Raw genomic sequence first — 13,769 nt, forward strand, 5'->3', positions numbered from 1 at the left:
TTAAAATATTCCTTAATAATTATTAAAACACGTAGAAATTATTACAATTTTAATCAATTTTTGAAATAACACAATAAACGTTGATATTTTTATCGAAAGTCGAGTAACATGAAATTAATTGTATTAGTTAAGTATTTATTTCGAGGAATGTAAATTCGATGGTTGCAGTATTTTATTTTTCATTCTGTCTGCACAGAAGAATTTAAAAAGAGAATAGCGAGGAAATAGGTCGATTCGACGAGCAAGTGATTTAAATCTTGTTTTAACGCACGAAGCCTCGCGCAAACGCTCTAATCGCTGGAATTAATCTACTGTCACGATATTGAAATGACTGTGCGGATGTTGGTAAATCTAAATAATACTGTACGCGTGTCTCGTAGATCAATCTCTTCGTTCATAATATAAATTAGCCACCGTGTTGTCTCTTCGAGAAATCGATTTCACGGAGCTCCAATACTATACAACTGGACAGACGCGTAGTGATGGATTCAATAAGAATCAAATTTTTTTTTCCATTGCGTCATTGGCGGTCTAAGAATTAATTCTCAGTAATCAATCTTTCAAATTTCATTCAAGCAGAGTAGCATTTATTTCATTTACGTTCTTAGGTAGAAAATATTCCCTCTAAAAAAAATTTTTACTACAATATATGGACTCCAAGATAATAGTTTTATTTTGATTGAAACAGTTATGGCGATGGAGTATAAAATATTGCAGTATAGAGAAATAAATCGTGAATCTGAAGAGGGAAATTTGAGCAAACTGTAGACGAATGTAAGTCTGATATTTTATTTCGATCGAAGGTTTCGGTAACGTAAAAACAAACCAGGATACTCGGATATCAGTTCTGTCCCATCGCTACCGCTCGTCCTAATTCATTCTTATCTGGGCCCGGGGGCCCAACTTCGTCCCTTCCATCGATCTGACCGAAAAAAAGAGGAACGAATGAGAAGGAACAAGGGGCACGGGTACTATAAACGATTTATTGCCGTGGATTCGACCACGCGGAGTCTCCTCCAATGTCATGGCCGACGATTGGCGAACGTATTAGAGGTCTTGGAAACCGGATAACCCAGTATTCGACTACGGTGGCACCTTCCATACGTGTCGCCACGAGACCTAACCCATACCAGCGATGGCAAATTAAAAATCTTATCGTCGTGGTAAAATATCAAACAGAATATTTTAATATTCTGCTTGTCGTATTCATAAGGGAGAACCACGCAATTCCTAGTAGGATTAAATAACGTATAAAAAGGTAGATAGCTGAAAGAGTACCATGTTTTATGGACTTGTAGACTTTCATGGTCCTTTAAAAATCGTAAAATACACAGTCGTAAATTCCAGTTCGCTATGAACGCATTGAAGGATCGGCTCGCTGCAAATGTTTGATGCAACCTGCATGGTCACACATTCGTCGGGACGCGTATCATTGATTGTCTCGCGCGTTCGACCACTCCCCGCTGATTTCTTATTATATCGCAGACAGATGTTGACAAGCTTCCTTCACATTTGTTCTACTTCCTACGTCGACTACAAAGCCCCATTCATTCTGTAACTTACAGTGGCTATAACTAAAACAAATGATTTTACGACCCACGTTTAGCGAAACTTTAAAGAGGAGATTGATATGTCATGTAAGAAAGCATCTAAAAATACTTTATCAAGAAATTGTAACAGATACGAGAAATATTGTAATATGTCGTGCGCGGAAACGCGCTCTTGACCAATACGCGTGGTTTGGTGGTGGGGCGCGACCGGTTACGCGAAACCTCGCGTTGAACGGCTCTCTTTCGTTACGGATCCGTCTTAGTGTAAACATCACCGTTTAAGGAAAGGAAAGGACTCGTCAGAAGGCTTCTTCCGGCACAGGTAGCTCCCAATCCAGCTACGTGGCCTCTTCTCCAATAATCAAGGCCACTGCCCGCCTCTTTCTTCTTAAAAAGAGTAAAACCAATTTTGTTTATTTACGATTCGACCAGCAACGCGCCATCCTACGATTTGACCGTTCTGTCTTGAAGACACAAACAAAATAAATCGGATTCTTTTCACTCTCGAATGATGTTACAATATTATAGTGTTGTTTCTCTCGGTTCAACGCAGATCAACACGAGATACGTGATATTTCTGTAACATTGAAAGAAGTAATTGAATGAGTTATTTGATATTGTACAGAAACAGTTTAGTGGAATCAGTTACAGTAGCTTAGTTTCTAACGAATTATTAGAGTAGAAAAGTGACTATTATGTCTCGAGAACGGGGTCAGATGCGGCACATAGTTCGTACGAGTTCGTTTCATTGTTTTTGTATCTTCGATCGCCTGTTGAAATAGATCCCACGTTTTAGAATACGCTCGGTATACATTTGTATTAATACATAGTAATAACGAGGTTATCTTGTGGGGCCTCTTGCTTGGTTATCGATGAAAAATCTCGAAAATGTCCACGAAGATCTTGTCAACCAACACGGGTGTCTGATAAAACCGGTCGAATTAAGAGCACTAGAGTGTCCCGAAGCCACCCACAACTCCGACAATGGCGTGGGAGCAGACGAGGTGCCAGTTGGCGCGCCATATCTCTAGCTTATTATACGAGCGTCGTTAAATCGGGCCCATCTAGGCGTCCGGAATGCTCGTATCGAAGACACGCGCATTATGAACACCAAGAGGATTAGAGAGGCTCTACGAGACTATTTTACGACCCACGAATCGTTGCCTCGAAAAAGTTCGGGTGGATCTTACAGGGGTGGCTCGTAAATCTTCAGGGGACCGATCTAGCGAGGAGTTAGCGACGAAAGTGTGAGTAACTCGTAGGAATTTGTTATTCTATGCACAGTTAAACGATCTAAATAGTACCGTCATCAACGCGGTGAAAACGTTCTAATTAAATGGTTATACGATCCGAAACCTGAAAAACAGTTGTAGCTATCGTCGAATCGATATCGTATTTCACAAGCTTCTGCATCGAAGACGTGGAATAGGAGAGGCATTTATGAGAATCATGCGATGAAACTTAATTCCTCGTAAAAGTCGTTCAATACCATAAGATGATAATTGAAAACAAGTCCCAGCGCGACCAGCGACGGATTTAATCCCCCCTTATTTTTGCCTATACATCATGACGGACTGGTTTTCACGAATGGATCGCTCTGATTGCAATTTATTTGCAATGTTCGCTGGGTGACGATTCCCAAGGCGAAAGTGAAACACGCCGTCGCGAAAAACAACGTCGCGACGCACGGCGGTATTACAAGCGCGATAATTAGCCGTGAAAGTGTAACGATAAAAAGCGTTCGATAAAACGAACGCCTTTTTGCGCGGCGAACAATTTGATCCCGAGCCTTTGTAACGAGCCACGTAGATCTTTTCCCGTCCATACTGCGGGGTAAAAAGATTGACACGAAATTAATGTAATCCTTGTTCGTTAAACTTTACACGTTCCACTTTATTCAAAATACTAGAATTATTGGCCAAGCATAGAGAGGCAAAAACAGAATTAAATCAAGCACACTACTGTGTATAGTGATACAAATTTTGTATTTAAAAATTTTGCTTGTGATTGCTAAGAGAAGCGTAGAAATTTTTTAATTATTCTAAACACGTGTATGAAAGTAAATTTTGCTTAAATCGAGTGGAAATTGAGAAGTAGACGTATGATGTCCAGAGACCAGTTCAAACGAGTGTACCGTGGACGTAATCATGTTATCAATCTTCCATCGGTAGCTACACGATCTAGAGAAATCGTCGTTCGCGGAAAAACCGTGTTCGACCACGTCGATACTCGATGCCGCAAAGTCGCGTTGCACTTTTATCCAATTAACTTGACACGTATTTCACGTTTGTCTCCGTGAAGCGGTGTTATTTTGCGCCGCGGCAGCCCAGATTTCTCCGCGTGCTTTATATGGGAAAAGCGTGTTCCACGATCTTTAGAACCGCGTCAACTTCGTTAACATTTTCGTGTCTCTTGACATTTGTGCCCGGGAACGGTCGTGTAAAGGTTGCAGAATGAAACACAATGCGATACGAACGAGTTACAAATTGCTGAAGCAAAACATCTCACGAGAGATTCTCAGGGTGAATTCTACGGTTCGAGATTTGGAAAATGAACATAAATTCGTCTTCGTTAATCATTTATATTATATATTTTATATTTTGTTATAGCTTATTTATCGATGAAATATTTATTAGTGAGATAATTTCCGTCTTCAGAAATTTACTTCCTTCAAAGACAGATCTAATTGCTTGAATGAACCGTATGTATACAGGGTGTTCGGCCACCCCTGGGAAAAATTTTAATGGAAGATTCTAGAGGCCAAAATAGGATGAAAATCAAGAATACTAATTTGTTGATGGAGATTTCGTTAAAAAGTTATTAACGTTTAAAGTTCCGCCCGTACTAAATTTTTTTCTAGAAAGTGGGTAGGATTTCGGGGGTATGTGTAATGATCAAAAATGATTGTAATTGACCCACGCAACCGAAAATAATTTTTTTAGAATGATTTGACAATTTTTTTTTTCGTCGAAAAATTTAGGCACCTACCCCCTGTCGATTTTTCTTAAAAATTCCTTTTTCACTTTTAGTACTTTTATTTGACGCCCTACAGAAAAGTTGTCTAATACTTTTTTGTAGGTACCCATGAGCTCTACTTCAGAAAAAAGTTTCATTGAAATATATTCACAATTGTAGGAGTTATGGCTGTTTGAAAATTGGACCATTTTTATGGGGTTTTTCTCATTTTCCGGGGTCAAGGAGCAGCTTTTCCAATATTTTTATGATTTATACATATTCTCCACAAAAATACGCGTAGTTTGCTTTTTTAAACATTAAAATCGTCCTATCCGTTCAGAAGTTATGACGTTTTGAAGATTCGCATGAAAATTCGGGCAGACATTTCTGGCCAGAAATTAGATTTTCGATAAGGAATTTTTTTCTCGAAAATGCGTAGGATTTCGGGGGTATGTGTAAGTACCAAAAATGATTGCGATCGACTCTTGCAACCAAAAATAATTTTTTTAAAACGATTTGAAAAATTTTTTTTCTGTCAAAAAATTTCAACACCTACCCGATTTTTTTTCTCGAAAGTGGGTAGGATTTCAGGGATATGTCTATTCGCCAAAAATGCTTATAATTGACCCCTGCAACCAAAAATAATTTTTCCAGAACGATTTGAAATTTTTGAATTTAATTTTTAACGGAGCCTCCATCAACAAATTGGTATTCTTGATTTTCTTCTCATTTTGGCCTCTAGAATCCCCCATTAAAATTTTTCCCAGGGATGGCCGAACACCCTGTATACTAATAATCCACGAGATCGCTGTTTCAATCATAACGTTGGGATTTCACCCGCGGCTGTTTAATTCACTCGATTCGTTCGGGATCCGTGAAAGTGTACGTGGAACGCTTTTGCGTAAATTTACACCACGAGGAAGCGTAGAAAAAAATATTTTCCTGCACCGTGACCGACGTGGAATGTCGAGATCTCCGTTCTTCGCGATCAAACGGATGAGCGAATCTTCAGCTTCGGGCTGCAACTAGAATGCAGCCATGCAGCGTATGCAAAGATGTTATGCGTTCTACGTCGACTGTAGCTGTCCGTGGCGCGAGGTGAACAAACTCCATAAAATATTGCAATACAATTCTATATTCCTATCCACTTGTATCGAAAATTTCGTTCGTAGTATTTTCTCACAGACAACGTTCCGTGAAAAAACTGTTCATGTGCCAATTGCAATATATCGTGGGTTGAAATCGATTGTGCATATTAAAGATTAAAGCGACGTGTCTTTGTCACGAGGTACTACGTATCCTGTGGACAGTTAATTGAATGTTAAAGCGCACCCCCGTGGCTGCGAAACTTAATTTTAAACTCGTCGTACTTCTTTTAAAAGCGCGTACGGTATGACAATGATACATTTCGCTCTTTCCGCGTGTCTTCGGGGAATTATTCACACAGAAAGGAAACGAGCCGCGCCTTGGTCGCACGGACGAAAGGTATTCTCGACGCGAAGCCATTTTTCCATCAACGTTCATAAACTGTAAGACATCGAATTCCTCAGACTAATTTCTGCCATATTTAATTACTGATAAATTTATCGATACAAAACAAACTTGTACTGAGGATGCAAATTTAAGATAAAAACGTTTCTTAGAAATGAACCGTGCTTATTTAGATTACATTTATTACGAAATGGTTCGATATAAAGTGTCTGAGCGATCGTTCAATTCAGTGGCTCGTCCCAACAGTTATTTCAGAGTTTCTAAATGCATCGTCCCGCATTATAGGGCGCAGAAGAATGTATGTTTAAAGCAAATTCAATTACTGATATATTTATTGATACGAAACAAACTTGTACTTCGAGAAGGATACAAATTGAGGATAAAAACGTTTATTAGAAACGAACTGTGCTTGTTTAGATTATATTTATTACAAAATGGTACGATATAAAGTGTCTGAGCGATCGTTCGATCCGGTGGCTCGTCCCAACAGTTTCTAAATGCCTCGTCCCGCATTACAGGGCGCAGAAGAATGTATATTTAAAGCAGGATCATTTTCACAGATGATGCCCACTTATCAGGCCGGAAATCCTGCAGGGCTCAGTGCACCAGGCTTATAGCGTTTGCGAGATAATGGCGAGGCTGCTGGCAGCTTCTGACGTCGATTCTCTTTTTGGTTGTAAATCGGCGGCCTCTTAGAACCCGCGATAAATTACTTTACGCTTGAATCAGGGGTAGCATCGTGGAATACCGAGGAAACGTACACCGCTTCGCGCTCGTCCCTGAGTATCGCTCGAAAAGCCTTAATGACTCGATCCGCCGTGTTACGTACGGCTAAGAGATCGAAACTTCCAACGAGAGAGGTGCGAAAACGGCAAAAATAAATACAGATTCGCCGATAAATTTCGCGAAACGCGTACTGTTGGAACTGGCTCGGAAGGGAAACGAGTTCCATTCGGCTAGGAACAGTGCTTCCCAACCATGCGTTATTCAATCGTGCGATATAGAAAATTGTTTTACGGAAATATACGTATATTTTACCTTGCAGAGCAGGGATTCTAGAAAATTCTCTGGCAAACCAGTCCTGGCCATTTCAGCGAAAGTAGACGGCGGAATACGCAAAATGAATAACTTAACGAAACGCTTGTTTTCTTCTTCTTCCTTTCCTTTAACGGGTTCCGCGGAGGGAACGTAGCTTTCCATCGCTATAGATAACTAGTCCACTTTACCTTCGAACAAGGTGACATGCTTGAAATCCACGCTTATCGCGAGGAAATCCTGTCGTTTTGAATGGAAATTCGCACGAGCTACGCGTAACTCCTATATTTATCAGTCAAACGTCACGTTTACCATGGTCAGTGATAATTCTTGTCTGGTTTCGTGACGATAAGGTCGATAAGCTGAATCAAATATTACAATTATTTGATCCCGATTTGACTCGAAAGAAGAATCCAACAACTTGTAGGTTGAGATCATTCGAGTTCGATGAATATTTGAATTGATGAATTATTTAGGGAATTAATAGTTTGCATTCGGTGAAAACACAATCTAGGATTTTATTATGAATGAAAAATTAAAAAAAAAAAATTTGCGAGAAGTGGGATTCGAACCTAGGAACAAAACAGTTTGCGTTCCGCGTGTATTTTTTCAAGAGAAGTGACAGGTATTTTATTTTGAAAAAAAATATAATACGAATGTAAAAACGTAAAAAAAGTTTGTCAGAAGTGGGATTCGAACCCACGCCCTCAGAGAGGACCAGAAGCCTCTGAAACCCGACGAACGGGCAAGGTAAACCTTGAGTCTGGCGCCTTAGACCGCTCGGCCATCCTGACATTGTGTTTGCAGTTTTTCATTTGCAACTTGTAAGCCAATGTACTACATATAGCTTTGAAGATAAGCGTCGTTGATAAAAATACCTCTTCGACCTAAGTGTTTATATCATACAATGACGATAACAATTCACTTTAAATGGAATGAGAGGCATAATATAAAACAAAAATACACTTTTTTTAATCAGTTTTATATTGTATTCCTCTACTAAAATCTTATCTATTTTGAGTTTATTATAATCGTTGGGAACTTTAGTAAAGAAAATGTTAAACGACGTCGATGATAGGATCCAGTCGGTGAAAAAAGGAAGGAAGATGAAATTTCTTTGGAGTCGATTTACCAGATCATTTTCGCGTATCTGTAAGAAATCGTGTGTAATGACGCGTAATTGTACGATCTAACCACTTGTCAATTACGTTGTTATCGGACCAGGTACGGGAGGGACGGGAGGGATAGGTAAGAATACACGCCGAGATGAATCTGCATTATGCTGTTGTGTGACTAGATCCGTCTAAACGGATACGCTGAAACTGGTTTCGACCTCACAGAACGTTTCGTCCGCGGTTCCTGGAGTCTGCCTCGGCCTTAATCCGGCATGCAGATGCGTTATCCGGTAGGAAGAATCTGTATACCTTCCCCTTGGTCGTATTATGCGCTCGCCAGGCTATCGTAACTCTGCCAGTAGGACCCACGGGTTGTCAATTATTTCGTTATCAGCGCGATAAATCTCTCTGTTCGGGCCCAACAATCGTCAACAATTGGCCAATTATCAGTCCGGTGGATCTGTCCGTGCCACTTGCCAGGTGTTCGTTACTTCGTTATCAGGCTAGTCCGTGCTGATAAGAGCTACTAACCCGTGGTCGAACGTGTCGACACGCAACCGGGGTAAGATCGATTTCCACCGGCGTAGAAATCTCACTTTGACTTTCGATCGACGGTTCACGTTTTACGGTGAAACCATCGCCGTCTCTCTGGTCGCCTGATACGTCGCACGGTCCGAACTCGATTTCAATATAAATTCCATCCTGAAGGAGGTAACCCTGGTCGTTGGCTATCGTAGCATTGTCTAAAGTGGAACAAGGTTTCGCGAATTTCAAGGGACGTTTTACCTCGAGTGACGATTCTAATCTTCAGCGCCAAGCAGTCGCCAATTACCTCGTTATCAGACCGAGCGTCAGCCAGGTAATACGAATAATAGTAGGAGCATCGGTCGAGATAAATCTGTATCACTTTACCGCGGCGATGGTGCATTCGGCTGGATGCAGAGGAACTGGTTTCTAGTTTCTACGCGGATCGAAAAAAAAGATGAAAGCTCCTCGAAGCAACAGCGAACCGTTCTTTCGGCCAACTGTTCTTCTAACGGAAATATTTCCATGTATTTATATTACTGAGAATATTCAATGAAATCTCGATCAGCAAGACTCAAAATTTCCCTCGTAAAGTAAATTCGAATTACTCTAAGAACTGTCGGATGAAGTTACATTTTTATAGATCGAGCGATTACCTTGGTCGTATTTTTGTAGGGTAATAATTAAATTTCGAGCGGTAAACGAATATTAAGGCCTGAAAACGCAGCAGAGGCTTCCACGGAAAACAATACGAGAATAAACGACACCGAAAGTAATAGCCTCCGGCTCGATAATGTCTTCACGGTGAACCATGACGGTGCCAGCAATGTTAATGCAACCACGAAGACGGCGACGACGACGAACTTGTGATCCCGGTCGGCCGTCGTGACCCGGCTTGCATTAACTCCAACTTCTTCTCCGCCTTTCTATCTATCTCTGCCTCTCTTAAAGACGCTTCACACTACTCTGATAAGATCAACACGCGCGACGGCGCACGTCATAAATATTCTATCAAAAGCACGGGACGCGCTCGAGCCCCAGAACCTCAAATTCATTAAGCTCGAGAATATTAATATTCAAACGATCCAATCGTGCAATACATAGAATATGATCCCTAAATTGCTTTCAGTTTCAATTTTTCTTCATTTGACACCGCGTTTTTTATTTCTTACATTGTTTGCATACTCTCGTTTGTATTTTTCTTATTACGTATTCCTCCCTTTTTCCCCATTTTCTATTTGCCTTTCTAATTATAAAATTCTAAATTGCTTTTACGAATCGACTAACAATTCAGAAAACTCAGTACTCACAATCAGTAAAAAAAAGAAAGAAATTTCCCTTTTTCTATTTTCTATTTGCCTTACTCTAATTGTAAAATTCTAAATTGCTTTTAAGAATCGACTAAAAATTCAAGAAACTCAGTACCGCGAAACGTCTGAGCGAATAGAGTAGCAGAGGCGAAAAAGGCGAGAAAGAAAGAAATTTATGCGAAAGGCGTAGGAATTCTTATTCAGTTTCCTCGCGGTGTTTATTTTCAATATCAAAGCGCTACGTTGCTGTTATTTTAAGTGGCGAATTCGTCGGTGAATGGAGGGATACCTGACGCAAACAAAGCCCCCGCTGTGGCTGTGTGTGGATAGGGCTTTAGAATCTAAAGGAGCTCCGTTGCTCTCCAGGCACGAAATGCACGCGTGCATCAAATGCACCGGACACTTGACGCGAGTTCACGTGCGTGCTAGTCACTTCCTTGATCTCGACGAGGTCTCTTCCTCTGACAGTTATTATGCGCTTAATCATTGTTTATCATTCCACGGTCCTCGCAGTCCATATACTACCGGACCAAGCACCGTGATAAACAATGCGTTAATGGGTTTTCCAATGGGCAGAAAATTCTTTTTTTGCCGTTATGCAATCTCTACCGAAGAAACGTTCGTTTAAGTGGACTCTCGATCTCGACAGAATTATTTTACTCAAATCTTGATTTTTACCAAATTGGTTGATTTTTACGTAAATTTTCAAATAATTGTATCGATAATTGTATGATTAGTTTAAACTTGTGGAGGGCCAATAATCCACTTAAGGGTTATAAATGATATTGAATTTATTCAGCCAGTTGAAGACTTAAGTCGTTGGTTTAACCATGTTCTTAACTTCTTTCGTACATTATCACTTCGTAATCCGAGGCGCTTATGGCTACTAGCTTCGTCCTTACCGTTAAACGTTCGCCATCGACAAATCGCCAGGTGTTTGGCCCCGAGATTACGGCAGTGCGTCAAGATGTCGATGCTCGAAGTCAGCGTGCTCGTTGTCGATAATGAAATCTACCGGGGGAGAAGTTAAATTTCCGGACTCGAGTTGCCGGCGGTTGTTCGTTAGCATGCAAATCGCGAATAAACTTCCCTCCCCCTTAGAAAATCTTACCTCTAGCTTGCGTGTAACCGTTTAATCCGACCGTGGTGAGAGTAAATCGTTGACATTACGATTGACCTTTCGCAATCAAAGGGGCGACCGTGTGCGCCTCGCCGTAAGTAGCGATTCTCGCGGATGTTCCGTTGTAAAGACACCGCTAATCAAGCAACTCTGATCGCGAGATGAGATGCACGCTTCTATTAGCTTGGGAGCCGACATCCAGCAGGGTGGAGATCCACGGATCGTAAATTGAATCCTTCCCCGTGGTTAAAAATCGCGCTTGGTAATCGAGGGGATTCGAGTAATTGGATGGAGTGCGTCAAATTGACTATCCATTTTATGCGTATACCGCGTCCTGCCATACTGCGTGCTCCCTTACGCAGATTCGGTGCAGTTTTACCCTGATCTCGACGTTTTACGAAGCAATAAACTAACGATTTTTATTTTTACTTTGACGCGTTGACGCGTGTTTTGTAACTATGCTCTGATTTCGATACACAACTGGTGAAATTAACCATGGTGTTGCAAATAAGGATATATAAATTAAATTAATTTTTCTATCGAGAATTCATGGTATTTATAGATCCTGAAAAATTGTGTTTTATTAATTATTTCGTATTACGAAGACGGGTGTATTATGCTAGTTTGTCTTGCATGTTAGAATCGTAAATATAGAAACGAAAGCAATTAATGTAGCGACATTTAAACGTATTAATGCGCCATACGATGTTTAGCAAATTCGACTCGACCACACAGTCTATAAAAGTTCAAGATAAACAACGCGTCAAATCACAATTCCGAGGACAGCAAAAACAGGCAAAACAGACTCGCGCAGCATGGTAGATGAAGTAATTAAAACCACGATTAAAACCTGCCGGCGAGGTCTTTATAATTCCAGAGTAATTACTCTTTCAAATTGTGCTCCCAGTTGCGAACGAGGTGCTTCTTTCTCGCTTTTGGTATTCTCCTATTCGCATCCCAGAATTAATTTTCGCTCATCGAGCAGAAAAAGAAAGACGCAAAACTGATCATTAAAAATTGCCAAAGTAACTTGCAATTAGTAAGGTATTCCAGAAAATCGGGTCCTACAAATGGGTTCGATAATCTTTACGAACAATCTGTCTCCTCATAAAAGTCTTCTACAAAACATAATTAATAAAATACGAAATATATAAAACGTAGGTTTCATAAATTGTTGGTTCTCCGTTTCGAGTACTTTTGCGGATATCCTGTAGCGATATTTTATATTCATTTGCTGGCTATGACGATTCAAACTTACCCCGCGATATTCTCACGCTACCAATACGGTTCGAAACTATTAATTCTGCCGTCGGAAGTCGCGGAAAGAAACGTTCGAAGATACTCGCGTCCCAGCGTAAAATCTTTCGTGTTCGATGCGCGATCGTTAATCAGAACCGTTATCGCGCGGATGAAACTAAAAGTAAACGTGATAAATGGGCGACCCCGTGGATGTTTGTTTTTCTCGTTAGAATGTGGGACATCGCCCGGCGCTACGACTATGCATGATTCTGTTCCCATCAATGAATCGCGTGAGAGATAGAGTTATTACGTGCACGGCCTACGCACGTTCTTGTCGGGGGATTCGGTTCGTTAGCATTTTCGATCGCGTGCAATTAACAGAGATGTCCGATTAAGCCTGCCGGCCGGTGATTCTGCCAGCTTTGGATCTACGATACCTACACCCGTTAAGCGCCACGACGTTCCAGAAATGTGTAAAACAAGTTTGGCCTTGCTGAAACGTATAAACAGAGCATACGGCGCTGCCTTCCAAGATTAGTATGCGGGAATTGCTTCGCGGGATCAAAACTCAAGATGCTACACCTTTATCGATACAAAACGATCGATATTTTCATACATTTTTTACGATTGAAGAAGTTTGGTACGTAGCATCACAGTAAATGTCAAAATAAACATAGAAGATAGCATAAATTATAGTAGTTAGTATAGTCATCGGATAGGGGATGAAACGCCCTTTAAAATGAGCGTTTGTGAGACTCGATAGCTTTATTAGTTCCGGAGATATAGCGATTTTAGTTTCAAGTCGATACGGTGGATAGTTTCGGAGATAGGGTTTGTTTACGTTTTTGTAGCGCTCGCGCGAATTCATTCATCCCCCGCGCGCGTAGATAGTAAACAGTGCGTAGTAAATTCTTGGAAATACTACGGCCGGCTCTAGGTCACTCGATCACGAGTCACGTACGAAACAGAGAGGTCCAGCGCGACGCGTCAGACGGAGACAGCGATAGTCGAATTAAGAAAAATTACCTTTTACATAAATTACGATATCTCGAAAACGGAAAGCCCGATCGACAAAATTCAAAAGCCATTTTAAAGAGGAAGCTTTGCCGCTTCTAACAATGCCTCAATAATTAATAAAACCCTAATAGTTTCGGAACTACACGCATCTAAAGTTTTATGATTTTTAATACGCGTTAATAGGCCTTTCTGATGCGCCGAGCGAGATCGTAGTCGAATTAATGAAATTACCTTTTACATAAATTACGATATCTCGACAACGGAAAGTCGGATCGACAAAAACCAAAAACCATATTAAAGGGGAAGCTTTGCCGCTTCTTACAGTGGCTCAATTATTAATAAAACATTAGTAGTTTCGGAACTGCACCCCTCTGAAGTTTTAGTACTTTTAATGCGCGTTAATGGGTTTTTC

At 40.7% G+C, this 13,769-nt stretch overlaps 1 protein-coding gene and 1 non-coding gene across 3 annotated transcripts in view; one reads left to right on the forward strand and one right to left on the reverse strand.

Annotated features, from left to right (window-relative positions):
* The window catches only part of Dgo (ankyrin repeat domain containing protein 6 diego), a 143,535-nt gene that overhangs the window by 100,531 nt on the left and 29,235 nt on the right, over nt 1-13,769 (forward strand). The gene's annotated exons all lie outside the window — the stretch shown is intronic.
* On the reverse strand, nt 7,710-7,825 carry Trnal-caa (transfer RNA leucine (anticodon CAA)). The gene is made up of 2 exons: nt 7,788-7,825; nt 7,710-7,754 (listed from the first exon to the last, which is right to left on the reverse strand). It is a non-coding gene; the product is annotated as a tRNA-Leu (tRNA).

This window comes from Colletes latitarsis, chromosome 3 (genome assembly GCF_051014445.1).
Source record: "Colletes latitarsis isolate SP2378_abdomen chromosome 3, iyColLati1, whole genome shotgun sequence".
NCBI classification, from domain to species: domain Eukaryota; kingdom Metazoa; phylum Arthropoda; class Insecta; order Hymenoptera; family Colletidae; genus Colletes; species Colletes latitarsis.